The sequence below is a fragment of the Numida meleagris genome, chromosome 8 (genome assembly GCF_002078875.1).
Source record: "Numida meleagris isolate 19003 breed g44 Domestic line chromosome 8, NumMel1.0, whole genome shotgun sequence".
NCBI classification, from domain to species: domain Eukaryota; kingdom Metazoa; phylum Chordata; class Aves; order Galliformes; family Numididae; genus Numida; species Numida meleagris.
Window position 1 is genome coordinate 11,170,622 of NC_034416.1, and position 19,825 is coordinate 11,190,446.

At 49.4% G+C, this 19,825-nt stretch overlaps 1 long non-coding RNA gene across 1 annotated transcript; it reads right to left on the minus strand.

Annotated features, from left to right (window-relative positions):
* Positions 5,995-12,382, minus strand: LOC110403317. Its single transcript, XR_002441619.1, has 4 exons — positions 12,334-12,382; positions 10,815-10,945; positions 7,491-7,545; positions 5,995-7,148 (listed from the first exon to the last, which is right to left on the minus strand). It is a non-coding gene; the product is annotated as an uncharacterized LOC110403317 (long non-coding RNA).

Here is a 19,825-nt window from a genome sequence, read left to right on the forward strand (position 1 = left end):
GAGATGTGCTCCTTGAGTGCTGGGGACCATCACTCTGCTGAGGTGTCATGGAGGTAGCTCAGAAGGACTTGGAAGAGATCCCAGCATCCTCTTGCAGAGCATCTCCTTGCCTAAAACAAAAGTAAATCTGCCACAAATTCCCATGCTACATTAAATCTCTCTGCAGAAACATCAGATACACAGTGAGGACAAGCACCTCATTTTGTAGGCAGAAAGACCACGAAGGCAAGTAGGACTTCCCAAAAATGTGGGGCACACAAGAAGAAATGCACACCAAATGGATCAGAGATGTATCTGCTGCAGGAAATAAATGTCAACCAGTCTATCCCTAATTACATCTACTTTATGTGCCTGCAGAGGAGGGACATGGACCCCTGTGCTGCCCACATTTTTGCAAGGAAAGAGGTTGAGGATCTGCCATGGGCCTGTTTTCTGTTGCTAGGGGTTGGCAGCATCATCCAGGCTGGGGTCTCATGGGGTGCTCTGGGGGCTCCTCTCCTTCCACTTCTCCCTGCTCTGTCCTCTCCTCTGCCTTCTCCTGGGAGTGGTTTCTGGGAAGCTGGTGATAGAGGAAGGAGCCGCTGTGGCTGCAGGCAGGGAGTGCTGCTAGCACCCACCCTGCAGCTTCTTCCTGCCTCGCTGAGCTCCACTTTCCTGTGGCTGAGCCCAAGCCCTTCTTGTCCTCTGCCTTGCAGCGCCTAAAAATAACTCCCCTATGCAAGTCTGGATAGAGTTCAGCCCTGTGAAAATGAAATGCAGGGGAGGCAGGCAGAACCCCATGGCAGATGGTGCCCAGGGATACCAGCCCCATTGACATCCAGGTCAATGTATTGCATGGGACCATGGGCAACGCCCCACACTGGTGTACCAGCTCTCCTCCTGTATCCCTCCCTTCTTCTTCTGGAACTACACATTGCTCAAAAAATTGGGCATCTGGTGATGTTAATGAGCCCTTCTGGCAGAGATTTCAACAAATGCCTCATGCTCCATGCTATGGAGCAAGAGGAATTTCTCCCATTGCTTCCTCCCCTCAAAAGAACACCATTGGCTCGGGCAGTGGTGGACCTGAAGCTAAGTTTTCCCTAGGAGTGAAATTTGGGTCCTGTTGGATGATGGCCTGCACTCTGATGGGGTGATGAGAAGCCAGGCTGGATGGGACCCTGGGGAACCTGATCTGGTGGTTGGCAGCCCTGCCTGGGGTAGGGGGCTGGAACTAGGTGGTCTTTGAAGTCCCTTCCAAACCAAGCCATTCTATGATTCTATGATCTGAGACCCCAAAGGCAACCATGCTCCTACTCCCACCAGGCTTTGCTGCAGGGGTTTTTGCCAGTTGAGCTACGGCTTAGCATAGAAAACATTTTAGGACTCTTCCTTGGAGAAGCACCTTCATTTCCCTTGGCTTTATCTCACCATGGAGTCACCTGTCTGCCAGCCTCCAAAAAGGAGATCTCAATGGCTTGCACAGCATCAGATCTGCCCCTTTCTACACAGGCTGAGCCAGCCAACATGCCCATCTTCATGAAGGACAGTGGCCGGAGGGGCTGTCACAAGCCCTGCACGTCCCATGTCCTGCTGCTCTGCCTCCTGCTCTCCCTAAAGCCAAGGCATCCTGTTTGCACGCTTGTGCTCCCTCGCTCTGCCTTTCCCCTCCTGGCTGAGGGCAGGAGGCAGTCAGTGTCCTGGGAAAAGCAAAACTTGAAAGTAAAGCTGAGCTTTTCATTGTCAGGAGGAATTTTTTTTTCTTTTTGATGCGTTTCCTCTGGGTCGTTTCCTTTTCATTCAAACGGGAGTTAAAAATATGCTTCCGCTGACATCACTCACTGTCCCTTTTCGGAAGAGCTCTGTGCTAGTCTCCCAAACACCCCAGGGCTTTGCATTCCTCCACGGCCATGAGAAACATGCCTGGAATGAGCAGCTGGGGCAGCTGGTGGGGATGAGAAGGACCAGTCAGGGAAATGAGACTCTGGGGCTGTCTGTGTGCATGGTTAATGGGGTCTGGTGGCACTGCCGTTCACATAGGGGACATTTGACCTCATTGGCTGCCCAGCAGGTGAGGGCAGCTTGGGAAAATCCAGCTCTCATCCCATCTCAAGGTGGAGGTTTCATGGAGAGGGGGGTGAGAGGCAGCATGCTGCCCCATTAAATGTTTGTTGCTCCGTGGATGATGTTAGCAAATGTTCAGGCTCTGCTGGGGAAACCCACTGGAGCTCTGGACCCAGGCTATCCCATGCAGGTGCTATGGGATCCTGAGAAGCTTTGTCCCCTTAGGCCCCACTGCAGCCCCACCAGCCATCAGCACAGATTTCAGCCAAATATGGTCCAAGTGAGGAGCTGACATCTCCATCCATCTATCCTATGGTGGTGGGACCTTGTGGGAGGGCTGCAGCTGGGTGCAGGAGGTCAATGGCTCAGAGATACATGGAGGGTTGAGCAGAGGGGTTGCTTGAAAAATCAAAACCTTCACTGCAGACCCAGCTGCATCTCCATGGGATAGAAGATGGAACCTTTCCCTTTCTGTTTCCCCCTGGGAATAGCAGGGAGGCTCAAGCATTTCTTCCTCACACACACTGAGAAGTCCCAGTGATTCCAGAGGAAGGCTTCTGGCCAGGAGTCCAGATGTTTATACAGCTGTGGCTTTGTGCTGGGTGGCCCTGAACTTCCACAAAGTATTTGGCACGAGGTCAAAGGGTCTGTGCAGCCATGCTTTGCCTGCTGGCCTGGGTGGGGAGCAAGGGAAGTCGCTGGCCTGGCCTCTGATGGACTAAGTTGCTGAGAAAGGGTTTTTTTTCTTGTAGTTTTCCCAGCTGGATGAGCACTTTTGGGAAGTGAGAGACCACTGACTCTAACAGTCCTGAAATCCCTGAGCAATAGGACAGCTCTTCCCCTGTCCCCACTGCTCCTGGAGATTTAGGAGATGCAGCCACATCCTAAAACTGCAGACTGTGTGCTCTGCATCCCACATGGGATCCCAGGTACTGTCTGAAGCTTGAGTGGGCAGAAGATCTGTGCCCATTCCGTGCAGTCACGCTCATCCCTGGCAGCTTTACTGAGACCTGAAATCTGGGGTCAGGGATATTGTTGGGTGCTGTTCTGAGGTCCAGGCTGCCCCAAATCCCCGGAGCCAGGGGCCGAACCCAGCAAGACGCTTTCCAGACAGGGAACGACAAATAGGGCAATTGCTCCCTCTTGTGACCCAGCGTACAAATGCAGCAGAATTGTCGGAAAGGATGGGGTTGGTGTCACACAGACTGCATCACCAAGTCCACCAGAGCTCAGGCAGTGATCCAGCAGCAAACGGTATTTTTGTTGGAACAGTTGTAGCTGGGTCCAGTAAAAAAAACACTGCAAAATTTGTGTTGGATAAGAGCTCTCCGAGCCTGCAGGCCACCCTCCTGCTCTGCAGTTTCAACAGAAGCTTCCCTCACTCGCAGCTTTTCCCACTGCCTTTTTGCAGTGGTGCTTGGGGAGATTGGGCCCCCCTTATCCCTGATGCCCTGTTCCATAGCTGAAGGCAGAAATTGGATTTCCTCCTTTGGATTTCTTTCCTCCAAGGCAAGAAACCGCGATTGTCCAGCATCTCCCTCTGCTTTATCCCCCTGAGCATCTTGTTGTCCCTCCCAAGTGCTGCTAGCTTCTGGAGGAGAGAGGGATAGGTGAGAAATTGGGGTAACTATCAATTGAGGAGTGACTTGGGCTGATGTGGAGACAAAATGGCATATGGCCAGAGCCCATGAGGGCAATAGATTAGATGGCAGGAAAAAATTCTTTATTTAGAGGGTGGTGAGGCCCTGGCACTGCTGCCCAGAGAGCTGCGGGTGCCCCATCCCTGGAGGTGCTCAGGGCCAGGTGGGATGGGGCCCTGGGCAGCTGAGCTGGTGGGGGGCAGCCAGCCCACGGCAGGGGTTGGGACTGGATGGGCTTTGAGGTTCCTTCCGACCTAACCATTCTATGACTCTGTGATTCAATGAATAGTCAAGGGTATCCCTCTGTGCTGGTGGGAGACTGGGGTGTCCTGATGCAAGCCAGCAATCAGGGACATGTGAAGAGTGGAAAATTAGAGCAGTAGAGTCTGGGTCACTGCAGGAGAACAGGGTTAGAAGGAAGTGCTCTGCCACTGGTAATGAAGATAATGGTAATGAGCTGGCACAGAGGAGCAGGAGGTACCAGCCTCCTTGATCCAATTCCAAAGGCCCAACCCTCAACGTGTTGCTATTAGAAATGCAATTAAAGATTTCTTCCCCAACCTCCAAACCAGTATCCATGGGGATCCCTCCCAGAGGTCCAGTCTTGCCTGGGAAGCAGCAGCTCAGGCACTGTGAAGCTATCTGCAGCCTCTCTGCTTTTCTATGCATGCCAGCTCTGTGGCATTGCTGGAGAAGGAGCTGCTCTGCCCATGCATGGAGGTGTGTTAAGAAGGTCAAGGAGAAAGGCTTGATGTTGATTTTGTATCCCCGGAGCGCTGATTTCCATTTGAACAAGCTACAGCTCTTGGATGTAAATGTGAGGGCTGTTGTCTTCTTTGGACAAATCTTTCCTGAGTCCTGGGCAAGGAAATGGTGATTTGAGATGTTTTCCTGTGTCCCATAAGGACACAGGAACCATGGCACTGCAGCTGGGAATGCAGCCAGTGCCAATCCTCCTGCCAGACCCCAAAAAACCCTCCCCATCTCCAGGTGGACTTCCTGCTCACCCTCTCCCCAAAGGATGTCCAGCCTTTCCTTGTCTCAAAAGGATGCAGCACAGATACCTCTGCTCCAGATCCACCTGCCTACCTCTGCAGGATGCCCTCCTTCTGTGTGTGAACAGAAAACAACTCTGCAAGGACAAACTGAGCCTGAAGGAAGTATCAGATGTTTGGGGGATGCCCCAGCAGCTGCAGCTGCCTCTCCCTTTAGGACTTCACTACCTCCTTCCTCTGCTGTGGCATGAAAGAGGCTGTTATCCGGCACTGGCTGCATCCGCCCGTCTCCAGTTTGGCCTTGGGAATGGACTTGACCGACAACGAGCCTCCTTGGCTTTGCTTTAGGGCTATCCATTAATGGGAAAGCAGAATATAAAAGGCTGAGAGGTGCCCGGGAGCTCTGTGGCAAGAACCAGCGGCAATCTGTTTTGTTATAGATCCTGCAGTTCCCCCTTCGAACATAAAAACAAAAATTAAAACCATTTACGAGAAAAGTCACATGTTGGTAATTTATAGCCCTTGGCTTTGGAGCAGAGGAGTCCAGGGCTGTGGCATGGGGGGGGGAGGATGTTGCTCTCTCTACCTTCCTGAGGTATTTTAATTTGGGAAAGGCATTACTATTTAGATCAGTGTCCAAATTCCCACCACTTAGGCTATTGAGAGGGAACCCTCCTCCCAAAATGGTTTGCAAAGTTAATTTAAAAGTCATTTGGATCTGTGTGGTTTGCAGCTTGCTGAAGCATAATGTATCTCATAGTCTTCTTAGTCTGGGGCTTGGGACATTTGGCCTCAGCCCTGTGCCCATGCCAAAGTCCCTGTGCAAAACCACCTGTCCCCGAGCCCTGAATGCCGTGGCTGTGACACATGAACTGGCGCATTTCTTTTGATGGGGCTGCTCTATTCTTCTGGACACCTAGAGTCTCAATTCCTGTTTCTTCTCCCATAGCCCATTTTGGGGCTGGGAAGCACTGATATACGTATATATAAATATATATGGAGTTAATCTCCAGAAACATTGACCTCTTTGGAAACTACTGTGTCTTTTAGCAGGAGCAAACCACAAAGTTCAAAAGCAGGCATTCAAACTTCAGATTTTCTTTTCCTTTCTTTTCTTCTCTTTTCTTCCCTTTCCTATCCTTTCTTTCTTTTCCATTCCTTCCCTTTTTTCCTTTCCTTCCAGAAAACAATGTGTTTTCTCCTAGGAAAGGGAAGGAAAGGAAAAAAGGAAAACAGTATGTTTTCTCCTAGCACGTATTGCTTCCTGCTGAACTGAGTACAGGAGCCGTCACCCTCAGCAGTGATGGTTGTCCCATGAGAGAGTGCCGCAGAGAGGCAGCAAAGCAGAAAAACCAGAGGTGTCACAGTGTGGGGGAACATGGCATGCCTCATGCATCACAGTCTGGGATGTCACCGCTCTCATTGAGATAAATGGGAAGGCAGCCCCAGGAGAACCTGGGAGTCACTTCCACTTAGCAGCCTGCAAGAACTGGCCTGAGACAGGTGAGCAGGAGACAAACCGCTCCATAGTGACTGCAACCCTTAAGGAAGGGTCTTACCCCATAACCTGGCTGTGCAGGTACAGCGTGTGCATGGGGACAGTGCCGTGTGTCACTGGGTGAAGATGTATCCTGGATAGCACAGCACACACATGACATACAGTGACACAGCAGAGCAGCAGGGCATGCGTGGTTTGCTAAGGGCATGGCGGATAGGGGCAGCCTCTTGGTGGACACCCTGAATACTTCATGGACCCTCATGGTATGCGAAGTGTCTGAAGTTTTTATGTGTCAGAAAAGATAAAGACAGAGCAGAGAAAGATGGGCAGGGTGAAAGGGCAAGGTGCGTGGATGGGTGATGTGTGGGATTGTTGCTCTGACTCGCTATCAAGTGAAATGCATGTGCAGAGAGGGAGAGGAAATGTCAAGGCATAAAGAAAACACAATGAAGAGGAATGGGGCTTTTAACTGAAAATGAAGTGCCCAGGGAAATGTCTTGACAAAGGGATGTGTTGGGCCATGCAAGATTTCCCAGGAGGGTCACTCAAAACAGATTAGAGAAAGGGCTCTGGTTGTGGACAGCCATGCAGCTCAGTGCAGGGGTGAAGGAACATGGCTCCTTCCAGCCCAGTCACTGCTGCTTGCCTCCAGCTGGGGTGGGCTTCCCTTCATGCAGTTTTATCACTATTTTAGGTGGTGAACGACCAGTATCTTTCATCTTTACACCAAGCTCAGACACTCTCCACTTCACAGAGAAACTCCTGAACTTGAGAGCTGCTTGTCCCCCAGGGAGGTGATTTCTTGAACATGAAGGAGATGAAGTCCAGCCTGGTGGAGGAGGGTAAGGAGATGTTATTCCCCAACCCTCCAGGGCATGGGGCTGTCCAGATTCCACCAAAGCCTGGAGCAGAGCTGCGTTTAAGGCCTGCATTTCTATGCGTCTCCTTTGATTCAACTAATTGGCCAGCAAGCTGCAGGGAGACCAATGTGCCGTGTTAAAAGGATGAGATGAAATAAGAGCGCAGAATAAATCATGAGCCAATTTCCAGCATTTTCTTGGCTGAAATGGAATGGTTAATTATTTTGATGGCAAAATTAACATAATTACTCAACCCACCAGCCAAAGCCAGGCTGAACAGTGAGAAAAACAGGCTGCTGTTTCACAGGGAGATGTTTATGGAAGTGATTGAAAGAGTCATGGGATTTGAGTCTGGGAAGAGACTGCCTTGACCATGAGGAGCCATGATTGCTGTGCTGATCCTGAGCATCCCGTCTGCTCAGTGCAGTTGTTTCCTAGAAGGAGTCACACGAACCTGGTTTTGCAGGAAATACTTCCCTCTTCCATGCACAAGATCCACAAAGGGATGACTGAAACCAGAAGAAATTTGAAATATTGAAGCAGAAGAAAGTTGATAGTATTGTGATGCTTGGGTTAGAGCAACAAGGCCTCACCCTTTTTCTTACCAATCGTATGAAATCTAAGCCAGGAAACTTTCTTACAGGGCCAGATCTTACAGGCTAGTTGGCACCTATATCTCCTGCTTTCAGTAATTTTGAGTTTGATTGTGCTGCACATTAATACTATCTTTGTTTTCTTCTGTTTTCTGATGCCGTACTCCTATTTGTTTATACTTTCCTGAAAAAAGTATCATGGAGCCCATACATACTATATAGCAGGTATCATGACTTTTGGAAAAGGTGCTTGTAGGTCATTGATTTGTCTGAGTCAGGAAAGTTCCCACTGTGCAATAGTTTGGCTTTTCAATAGGATACATCTTGAGAGCCATGGCTAGAAACTGACAAACTCCTCCTTACCCAACTGCCCTGAGGTGGGTGTTTGTAATGGAATTTTCATCCAAGATCTTGCATTTTTCCTAATCTCCTGTTTCAGCATATCTACCACAAGCAGCCAATCTGAGTAAGAACTTTATAGAGCTGTATGCTCCTTCAGCTCAAGCTGTGGAAGACCAAACTGGGGACTCCTGGTTTCATCTCTCTTTTCCAAGCAGAGATGTTGTATGGCAACAGAAGGTGATGACAATGCCTTTGAGTGGGATACAGGCACTACAAAGCAGTAACAGGTAATAAAGAAGGAAAATTGTCTCACCCCTTCCAACAACCAGCGACAGATCAAAAAGTGTGGTTTCTATCTGGAGATGCTACTCCCTCACCTGCTAACCCTTAAATGAGGGTGAAGAGGTGTGGATCCCGGCTCCACCCCTTCCCATCACTCAGGTGCATTGCTTGCACCTGAGCTCCCTGGGTTAGCCACACCTACTCACCTGGCACTCAAACATTGGTTCAGGCTGTGACATGGCAATTCCACTACAGATGTCAAGACAGTGTTTACGATGGTTTCAAGCAGCTTTCTGATGCTTATTTAGTTGCTACACTATGACTTTGTGGGGCAGTGAAACTGTAGTCTGCCTTGCCTGTTGACTCTATAGCCTTGGAGCTAAACTATTGTCTTAGGGTGGAGGATGTCCTCACTCCTTAGAAGCATTTGAGAATTTTATGACAGCTCCTGAGACTCTAGGAGGAGGTCTATGCTGTCCTGGAAAGTCCAGCATTTCTCTGATCCTCCTATAATGTTTGAAATAAATTCTTATTTTGTTTTGAGGAAAAAAAAATCTGATCAGAAAAGCAGAAACCTTTTAATGACAATCTGAGTTAATGCAGTAACAGAGCCTCCAGCCACTAGAGTTTTCTATGAGGTTATCGATTGTAGAACAACACTTGTATATTGTGTTAACATCATTTATAAGGAGGACAATCCTTGTTTACTTGTGTTGTTAACACTGGAAGACTCCAGGGCCTTCCCACACGCATTCATTTGCATGTTTCTTCCAATGAAAAGTAATAAAATATTAATATAGTTAAAGGAATGGGGGATAGAAAGAGGCCTTGGACTGCTCCTCTGATTGACTGAGGAGACGAGCCACGTGTTCTTCAGCAGAAGAGCAAGGGAGGACTGGGGGCAGAGAATATACCCAAAATTTGGTCACCTAGTCCTTGCAATTGGGACTACACTGAAGATATACACGCATCCCTCAGGACCTCACCTCCCTGTTCCTCACTCAGGTGGCCCCATTTCACACCCATTGTACCATACTCATCAGCAGGAAGGTCAGGAGGGCTCCTGGGCTGGTGAGCAGCCTGTGCCAATGCTCAAATCCAGTGGCCATGTGGGATGGGACCATCAGCTTTTATTTCCTCAGTGAGGAGCAGAAACACCCCGGACACAGTGAGCTGAAGCCATGGGCTAATCAGGATGTATAGCCAGCCACTGAGGCCATGAATATTTAACAAGCCCTGTTAAAGGATTTTTAGAAGCGCTCTCCCCATGGACAAGACAATGACTTCTTTGTTTATGATTTTTCCCCTTTCCTGTTGCCACTAATCACTAACTCTCTGCTCCTTAATGGCACCTTTGAGGAGCTCTGAGAATGACTTATTTATTTGCTCCAGCCTGGAGAAAAACCACCAGCACAGGTGGTCACGGCCTTGGGGTCTTCCCACACTACTGCCCAAGGTGAAGCAAGTAGCAGAGAGGAAGAGATAAGGATGAGCATGGTAGAGAGCTGACAAGAGAACTCAAGCCATGAGTAGATGTTTTAAATTTATATATGATGCCTGCAAGGAAGAACTAGCAATGCCGAGCACTGGAATTGGCCTACCAGCCTTCTCTCTCCCTGCCTGGGCTGGGTCAGAAACCCTCCCCTGTTCCTTCCCTCCTCACTCCTGCATCCACAAGGCTCCATTTATCACCAGGACCACCCCCCTCCATGCACACCACAAGGGCTGGGCTCTCAGTGTCTGTTCCCAAGGCCATTCTCCTTCCTCAGAGCTTCACCAGCAGGAGGAGGGAGCAGCCGTGCCCATGGGGACCCCAAGGGAGGAGCGAGCGACTCATCATGTTAATGTTAATGCTAATGTTAATGGAACACCAGAGCATCCCATTTCGCTCAGCCAGCCTCTTGTTGACATGACCTACTTTGCTAGAGCCACACTCATGCACTTAGTGCTGCGTGTGTGTGTGTGCATGTCAGCTCACGTCCTTGACCACATCCTTCTATTTTTGCTGAGCTCCCTCTGAGAGAGAAAACTGTGACCTGTCCATCACTGTGATGCAATCCTCCAAGGAGGATTTGAGTTACGCTTTGATGCTCTGAGTCTCACTGTGACATAAAACCAAGGGAATGAGCATGTAACTGCAGGGAGTTACTGCAGGAGGGCATCATCCTCAAGCCTCACTGGGAGCTGCTCTCCATGTTCAAATACAGAGATTATTCTAACCTAAGTAGGACATCCCAGGGAGCCCTCCTTAATCCTGATTCTGAAGCTTTGGAGGAAAGCAAGAATTTGAAGATTTCAGGTGAAGCCCCCCTTTAGGCCAAAGCAGCTGGGAAGCTTGAAGAATTTAAGTGGGTGCCTCATGGTATCTAACTCACCTGCAGGCAGCAGGAGGGAGAAAGCAGGCTCTCTAGTCTTTGGGATTTGGTTATTTTGAAACATTTGAGTATTTCCTCTTACTCTCAGGCTTTAGTCCTGGGGTTCATATTTCTTTCTACCAGATCTGAGGACAAGGGACCTGGGAACCAGGTCAGACTGCGCAGGATAGAGGAGACACACTGTACCTCAGTTTTTAATGCAGAGACACAGGTGACAGCCCTTATGTCCTGGGTGACCCTAGATGGATACCTGCTTGTAATGTCAGCTTGTTGGCCCTCTTCCGAAGGGTCTGAAGGTATTTTCTGACCCATACAACCTGGAACATAACCAGTTAGGTGTTAAAATTGATTTCAGGAGAAAATTTGGGTTTTTTTTTTTGTTCTTTTACCAGAAATTTAGAGGTCTTTTTCTTGAGAGAGAAAAGAACAACACAAAATTCTCTCTTTCAGAGGGAAGCATTACATCTTTCATTTTGCTGAGAAGAAAGAGAACTGAGAGTTGAAGCTTACTAATGCAGGTTCCCATGCTTCTACCTCTGATTCAGTGCCCCCATGTCACTCAAAATCTTCCTTTCTGTGAGTCCACAGACACCAAACCACTGAGGAAGGCTGCATTCTGACCTCCCTGTGGTCTTCTGCTAAACTGGCCAGCTCATAGCAGACTCCCCTACTCCTTATCTCATGTAATGTAATTCAATTAAAGCAGAGCAGGTCTCAGCCCCATTCCCCTCTGAGTTTGCTTCATGTCAGGGTTGCACAGGCTGCTGAGTGGCAGAACTCTCCTTCCTCCTTGCATTAATTTGCTCTTGGTTCAGTTGCTGGCCTGTCCTCCAAGCCAACCCATAGTGCTTTTTAATTGACTGGAGGAAGACAGCTGAGCTGACAAAGTGCTCTCTGGGGCCCAGATCCTTTCCTCCAAAGCCCTTCCAGCCACCAATAGGTAGAGCAGCAGGAAACCAAGGTAAGGATTTGAGCTGGCTCCTCTCTGCAAATGCTTCCATACACCTGTGCTTGTAAACTGTTTTCCAGCCCCCATCTTCAGCCATCTAACTGAAGCCATGTTTTTCAGCCATGGTTTATATTTGAACTAGCAGGTTTTAGCATCTTATCACAAGTTCTCCACAAGCTCTTAGGACACTTCTTTTGGAACAGTGAAGGATGTAACTACCTCTTTTGGAAGACTACTACATGAGTCCCTCTTCTCCTAGTGCAAGAGGTCTCGAGGCAGTGAGTTGCTATTTGCAGAAATCTTGCTCCTTCCTGGTATGCTGCACTTGACAGGAGGCTGTGACTAGCTCAAGACAACAAGTTACCATCATCTGAGCAAGGCCTCCTTAGCATTCCTGAAGTTACACCAACCTTCCTTATTTGTTACAGGTCCTAAACTTGACTCTGGCCCATGGAAGCTACTCCCAGAAGTCAAGAGATGTTGATGTGTGGACCTGCCAGACACCCAACCACAAAGACCTCCAAGAGCCAAGAAGCTCACCCATAACCCACAGCACTTGGTTGAGCTTACAGGACACTTTCCTGCTCTCCCAACCCTTTCCTCGAGGAGATGAGGCAGTCCTCACTGCTCAGAAGTGATGCGAGAGCTTCTTGGTGTAGTGAGGTGTAGGGAAAGGCAATGGCAGATAACCAGTACAAAATTACCCAAAAAAGAATGATGGTCACAGCCCAGTTAAAGAAAGAAAGATTTGCTTACCCATCCCACAGCTCAGGGCTTGCTAAACACTCCAAAGAAGGGATCTCCAGGTAGAAATCTTTCCCTGGGGGCAGCCAGCCCTTAAATGAGGCTTAGGGAGGGGGCAGAACCAGCTTCCACCCCTTCCAGTCACACAGGTGAATTGCTTCCACCTGTGCTCCCAGGGATGGCTGAGTGCCTTCACCAGGTGCTCAATCATCAGTTCAAGCCATGACTTAGCAATTCCCATACGTGGGGTCAGGACCAAGGACATTGTGGCAGATGCCATAACCTGACTTGGGGCTACCATGCATTCACATCTCATTCTCTGTATGGCCTGCCTTATCCATTGCAATTCCTGTGTGCATGGTGTATGATCCATATCTCAACACATCCCAGGGTGAGAAATTTTATCTCAACCAGGCGTGACCCTGGTGGCACTCAAGCACAGCATTTCACCATTCTTTTTCTCCACTCCCAAGCTAGCACAAGGACACTGAATCATTAAGGTTACAAAGACCACTAAGATCATCTAGTCCAGTCTTCAGTGCATGCCTGTGACCACTCTGGACCATGTCCCTCAGTGCCCTTTTCTTGAACACCTCCAGGGATGGTGACTCCACCACCTCCTTGGGCAACCTATTCCAATATCTCACCACTCTTGAGATGTTTTTCCTAATATCCAACCTGAACATCCCCTGGTGCAACTTCAGGGCAACATTTTTGTGTGTTTTGCCCTGAAGTCTGCATTCCCAACCCAAGAATGCTGAAGAAATGGCTGAGCCCTTACTCCTAGGACCCTACCCCTGAGTGGGCAGATATGCATCTGTGCATGTGTGCCATGCACAGGAACTTCTGCAGCAATGCTAATGGCATGGAGAAAAGCTATTAAAGGAGGAAGAGTTGAGGTTACAGTATTGTGCTGAAAAGTTTATTGCTGCCTGTAGAGACATCAGGTCTGTACTTCCAGGATTACTCAGTGCTTAATGCCGAGTGCCTGCACATTAGTTTTGCCGGGAAGCCCATTTGAGGTTCTTCCAAAATGGAAAAATTAAAGGGCTTCCCTAATAAAAGTGCTCTCCAAAAAAAAAGCATCCAAACCCACAGCAGGCACCCAAATTGAAGCAGCCAGTATGGGGGAAAGACAATGCTCTGGAGCCGGAGACCAGCCCTGCTGTCCGAGGCTGACACTTGGGGGAAATCTGCATCTGCTCCCTTCCTCTGCTTGCTTCTCCCAGGGCTCAGCTACACAGGGAAAAGACACAGGTTTACACCAGAATTTGAGTTCACAGCAGGTGAACTCAGGAAGCTGCTCAAGAAATTCCTCTCCCTATTTTTCCAACATAAGGAAACTTACCTCCAAAGAGGTGTGGTGACTTGTTCACAGCTTTGCTCTCCATCTGTTCTCTGTATTTAGAAGCCAGGCCTTCTGAGTCCCAATGTTACCTCCAGACTGCTGGGCCACTCTTTTCCCAGCAGCTGGCGTATGTCTGGGAACACAATTAGAGCCTGAAATAGATGCAGACTGGATGGTGTGGGAGCAACGATTTGGGGAAGTGGCAGTATTTCAGCCCTAAGCCAGGTGGTGCGGCTCCTTCTTGCTCCTCTTCTGGCACCTAACTCCTATCTGAAATCAATGAGAATAAGGTGCCAAGATGCACGTTAGACTCTGTGTCTCTTTGCAACTGGTAGATATTAAAACTTCTCATAGGCACTGACTGGAAACCAAGCTGAGTGTGGACCAGAAGTTTTGTGCTGTCCTCAGTAGGTCCTTAATCTGCCCATGCTAACAGAGAAACCTTCAGGCTCTGTCTTGCATAGGTCAGAGATTATTTGTCAGTGCCAAAAAGTGGATTTGCACACATATCATTGCCCAGTGTTGCCAAGCTGCCTTGCTCCAAAGAGCAGTCAGAACATTGTTCAAGTGTCTGTACTTGAGGAAAAGCAATCTCCATAATGCAGGCTTATTTTTGGGAGTGCTTTGGCCACCCATGTGCAGCACAGCAACCTGAGGCTGCAGTGGGATGCTTTGGATCCATTGCATACACTGTGTTTCCTTCCAGAAGATGTGCATGATGGTGCTTTCACTGCACCTCTCCTTGAGGAACCCAGAAGGCTCCTCCGAGTGTGTCTTCTCCAAGGCTTGCTGGTTTTCAGGACTGAGAGAAGATCTGTTTGATCATCCCTAGCAACTGCTTGTCCCAGACCCCTCCATCCACTCCCACTAATGGGCACTCACACGGATGCTCACCTGAAGTTGAGTCTGAATCTCTCCATGAGTTATTTCCAGAATCAGTAGACAAAGAAGTAGAAGATGGGTGGGTGATACTGCAGATTATAGGAAAGAAATGGACTTTGGGGAAGAAAAGTGTTTTAACCTCCTGGTGCTGTGAATTTCCTTGCAGAGAGCAGCAAGGTTCAAACTGCAGATGAGCTCGAGCCCAGGGTAGGCAGATGATTCCCTTCTGCCCAAAGCCTTCCTCCCTCTCTCTTCTCACTCGCTGGCCCTGGAATAAAGCAGGGATAGGGTTGCTGGCAGCTCACAGCCCTTCAGGAATTGTTGTGTTGTGTGTTATAAAATCCATGGGGGAAGATAATGTTGTCTTTCACAGCTCATGTGTCAGCTCTGCCTTCCTCATGAGCCTTCAAGGCAACTCTCTGATTAGACTGATGCAAATGAGCTTTTAGCACTGGTAGCACAGGGCCTGGGATCTGGGAGAACAGGACAAGGCATCTAGTGCAGTGATCAAGAACTAGACTGCCTACAGCCAAGACGCTGCCCTGAGAGAACAGGCAAGGGCTTGAGCTTCTCCCTTCTGCTATTTCTCTGTTGTTTGTACTCAGAAAGCTCCTTTGCCTTTAGGGAAGAAGATCCATTGCTCCTCCCTTGGGTGATAGAATCATAGAATCATTAAGGTTGGGAAAGACCTCTAAGAATATCTAGTCCAACTGTGCACCTACGACCACTATGCCCACTTGCCATGTCCCCCAGTACCACATCTATACATTTACTGAACACCTTCGGGGATGGTGACCACCAGCTCCCAGTGTGGGTCCCGTTCTGCTGAGCACTGCAGAGGGTGTGCAGGTTGCCAGCACTGGGTGAGTGGGATCTATCCTCCTGTGGCTGTCCTCCGGTCTCTTCCACTTGGTGCTGCTGTGGGAGGAGTTTCTGGTGGACACACGGAGACCAGCTTTCCAAAAAAGGCTCTTTCCACCTGCTAAGTGGGGCTCCCAGGGTACAGAAGACATCCAGAGGAGGATATAAGAGGAGCATCCAGTCTTGAACCATTGTTTCTCTAACCAGAACTGCACTTTAAAACCAGGCATTTCCTTTTGCGAGTCAAACACCTGTTTCTGTTAAAAACCCATCCGCCACTAGTCTCTCCTACTTGAGAAGCTAGTATTTTATTTAGGGCTGATCCATTTTTCTTTTAATTCAGATCAATGCGGGTTAATTGAGAGCAGCTTATTTTTACTTCTGCTGGTCTCTGCCTGCCAAGATCAATACCAGTCATTTCCACTTAAACCATTGTACCTTTACTGGAACTACCAGCGTGCCTGAGCTCTCCATGCAGCGCCTTATGGACCAGCCCCGTAGATGTGGTTCCTCGTGTGATAATTGAAACCCGTCTCTCATCAGTCTGGCTGCAGCGGCATCCTCGTAATGCTGGGAGGAAATGGAGCCATGCTCAGCCCCAACCAGGGGATATATATTACAGCATGAAACATCTGCACACTAAAAATACTCAGAGAGGGGCAACCGTTCATTGATCCTCCCCTGCGTTAATGGGGTCGCAGCCGTCCCTCTGGCGGCCCTTTGCCACTAGATGGGGCGATGCAGCAGCAGCTGCAGCCCTGGAGCTGTGCGGCTCCAGCGGTAACTTCCCATTCCCTGCCCCGAAAACACCAAGGTGCCTTGGCTCAGCCCAGGAGAATGAGGAGCCTTGAGCTCTTTGACTCTTTGACCCATATCTTTATTTATTTATTTGTTTGTATATTGCAAAAATCCCTGCACTGTTCGTGGGAAGCGCTGGTGCGCAGACAAATTGGAGGTGGCACGGGTGCTCTGTTGCTCATTCTGCATCCAGTTCTGATGGGAGCTCTGCAACCTGTGCCCAAGCCACTGTCACCTCTCCCCCAGCTATAGCACACGGATGCAAAGCAGTGAGTACCCACAAGCCTGTTTTAACTCCTCACCCCAATTTTCTGGATATTGGGAACACTGCCCACAGATACTGACAGGAGGAGGGTACCAATAGCCCAATCTGTCCTGGTGTGCAGGCTGATGGACTTTGTAGCATGCAGGGTAGGTATTTAGGACAAGCTGCACAACTTCTGTTTGCCTCAAACCCTACAGGGAGCGTGGTGGCCAGGCACAGCAGCCTCTCCATTTTCCCGCTGTGCACCCTTTCTTCTTGCCCTGCCCAGCCACTGTCCCTGTGCTACCCAGCTCACTTCTCGCTGTCTGCATTTTACAGTGGTTGAGCACTTGGTCCTGCTCTGAAGGAGCCTGTGGAAGCTTTTTAAGAATTATTTTTGGCATTTCATTACCTGATACATTAATGGAGAGAAAAATCAGATGGATGTAGGGGAGGCAGAAGATCCTCTGTGATGCATAAGGATTGTTTCCTCACAATCTGCTTACTGGGTTTTAGCTGGTGCTTTGCTGCCCGCCCCGATGGCAGTCTGTCTGTCTGTACAAAGGACAGCTTTGGATGTGGCTGGGTGAAGAAAATGGAAGAAGGAACCATCGAAGAGATCATAGAACCCTTAATGTTGGAATAGTACTCTAAGATTGCCAACTCCAACTGTCAGCCCATCTCCACCATGCCCACTAACCACGTACCTCAGTGCCACAACTCCTTGCTTCCTGACCACCTCCAGGGACAGTGACTCCACCACTTCCCTGGGCAGATGGGAAAATCACTGCCTCCTTTTCCTTCCCTCACACATGGCTGGTCCAGCCAGTGCCTTCCATGTCTCCCAGCCATGGTGGCTGATGTTTAGAGAAGACAAGGATTACCCATTTCCTGGTGGGAAAACCCAGCAGGCTTGCAGGATGAAGTGGTCAGTAAGACCTGGTCATAAATGTCACAGGATAATGGCTTTGATCCATATCCCTCAAGCAGAACTGATTTAAAGGGTCATTAAAAACTGTTGGTGTCCATAAGGGTGGGACACTAGGGCTCCAGCTTGTGCCTTTTATTCCCTCTGGCTGTATCCATCAAGGTGATGGACATGGAGAAGCCGTATTTCAGCTAAATGTGTCTCTAATTGATTTGTGGATCTGCATGGGGTGTCAATATTTTTCCACCCAGGGAGCAGCTGATCAGGAGAAGAGGAAAGAGGCTGGTGAGAGGGGATGGGATGGAAGAAAGTCTGCTGTGAAACACTGGAAGAGCCTTGGGGAACGACTTCTGTCTGGAGCCATCAAACCCCAATTTACAACTGCCCCTCCACAGGGTTTCCTGATAATGGGGTCCATCCTGGGACAGAAATTAACTCCAATTAGAGGGTTTGAAGGCTGGGTTTTCGATCCCACGCCTGCCCACAGCAACCATGTCAGCTCCCGTTATGGAGACGGGCAGGAGAGCAGCTGGGAGCAGCGTGTGGACAATGAGGGCCACCCTGGGAGCCTTCCTGTTGCAGCCCATTCCCCCCTCCTCCTGCTCTTTCCCAGTGATGGACAATCAGCTGTGGGCTTGCTCACACTTGGCTTGTCACTTCTCACCTTTATGAACCCTCCATAAAGTTGGGTCACGACCTATCCCATCTACTTGCATACCACATCCCATGTAGCTCTATCTACCTTCATCCCACTTCCCATCTACCTCAAATACAAACTGTATGTTCTCAGACTGGAAATCCGTAAGCAGTGTTCATGTTCTCATAGCTTTTGGCCACCTCTCCATGCTGGTGCCCACTTTCTGGTGTCTGACCCTGGTGTCTGATGGGTCTCTTGTCATCACCAGCAGAGGTAGCGGTCATAGATGAGACCTTTGAAGAGGTATATTGATGAAAAGGGTGATGCTGCCCTGCAAAGCACAGGGACAAGAACCAGAAAATAGGTACAGGCAGTCAAGGGCAGGAAGGGGGAATGGGATGTGAGTGCGGGAACAACTTTCACCTTTTGGGTCACTGGGATTTCTTTGGAGCAGTGGCACTGAGGAACAGAGGAGAACCAAAAGCACCATGTTACCCCATGTGAAAGCCCTGTGACATCTGAGATCCCCTGGCAAAATCACCCCCTGATGTCACCGGCCCCACCAGGAGGGTCCCCAGGGTGCCCCCCTGCCTGCATTTTCTTTCTCATCTTCCATTCTGTCTCCACTCCTCCCTACTTCATTTATGGAACATTGTGGAACATTTTATTGGAATAAGATACAATCAATTGTGCTTCCAAACGTATTCTTTTTTTTTAATTTTTTCTCCCCAAGCCTCTGTTATGCAAAGTTTTGACTCGATTTGCATTTCATGAATGGGTTTCTGTTCTGAACAGAACTGAAACCCATTCATGAAACCCAGATCAAGTTGAAAGAGATTTCATGATAAGAAAGTGGGGTAGTCTTTAGAAATTATTTTAAAGTATTGATTTGGAGAGGATTCTTTTCCAAGAGTAGTATGATTCTTAATTAGTTTTAAACAGGGAAACGACAAGCTGAAAACAAATCAAAGTGTAAATAGCTGCAAACTGAAGTACAGTGCTGTGTTCAGAAACAGGATAAGGCACCCTTTTCATCTTTTCCCCGAGGAAAAAAAGAATCCAGAGTTCCCATGTATCCAAACTGCTTTTTTCCCCAGTGAACGGGATAGCGCAGGAGCTGTTTTGGGAATGTGCAGGAGCTGGGTGTTCCCTCCCCACCTCAGCATCCCACCAAATAACCCAAGCTCCAGCTCCGCTCTCACCCTCTCCATCCCCACCTCCTGCCTGTGCCCCCTGGCCGCCAGCAGCCCTGCCTGACAGCTGACGCCGGCTCCGGTGACCCCACGGGTCCCGCGCCGCTGCTCGCCCTGCGTCTGGCGTTGGACCAGCGCACGTGCAATGGATGGGAGCAGCCACCGCCCGCAGCAAGGCAGCCCCACCACGCTCCTTTCAAGCCTGGGCTGAGCACGCAAGCTGCCGGCTGTCGGGTGTGGGGCAGGGAGAATAGCTCTACACGGTAATTACGGCGAGTTGGAAATTGCCGGCAATATGGTGAGCATGGCAGGTAGCGGCGCAGCCCCCAAGCCAGGCGGCAGATGGAAATCCGTGCGGGTGAAGTGAGCAGGACTCCCGGGTTAAAGTGCTGGGAGGGAGGGTTCAGGGATGGGCCAGGACTGAGCGAGAGAAATCTCCCACGGGAGATGACCCTGCTCTTCCCCTCTCAGCCACCCACGCTGATTTTTATTCCGGTCTCACCAAACCACCCTCTCTGCGGGTCTGGAGGTGAGCATCCCCTGCACATGAGCAGCATGCAGTGCCAGCCGCGTCTGTTTGTCCTTGTAGTGCTGAAATAACCCTCACTGCTGT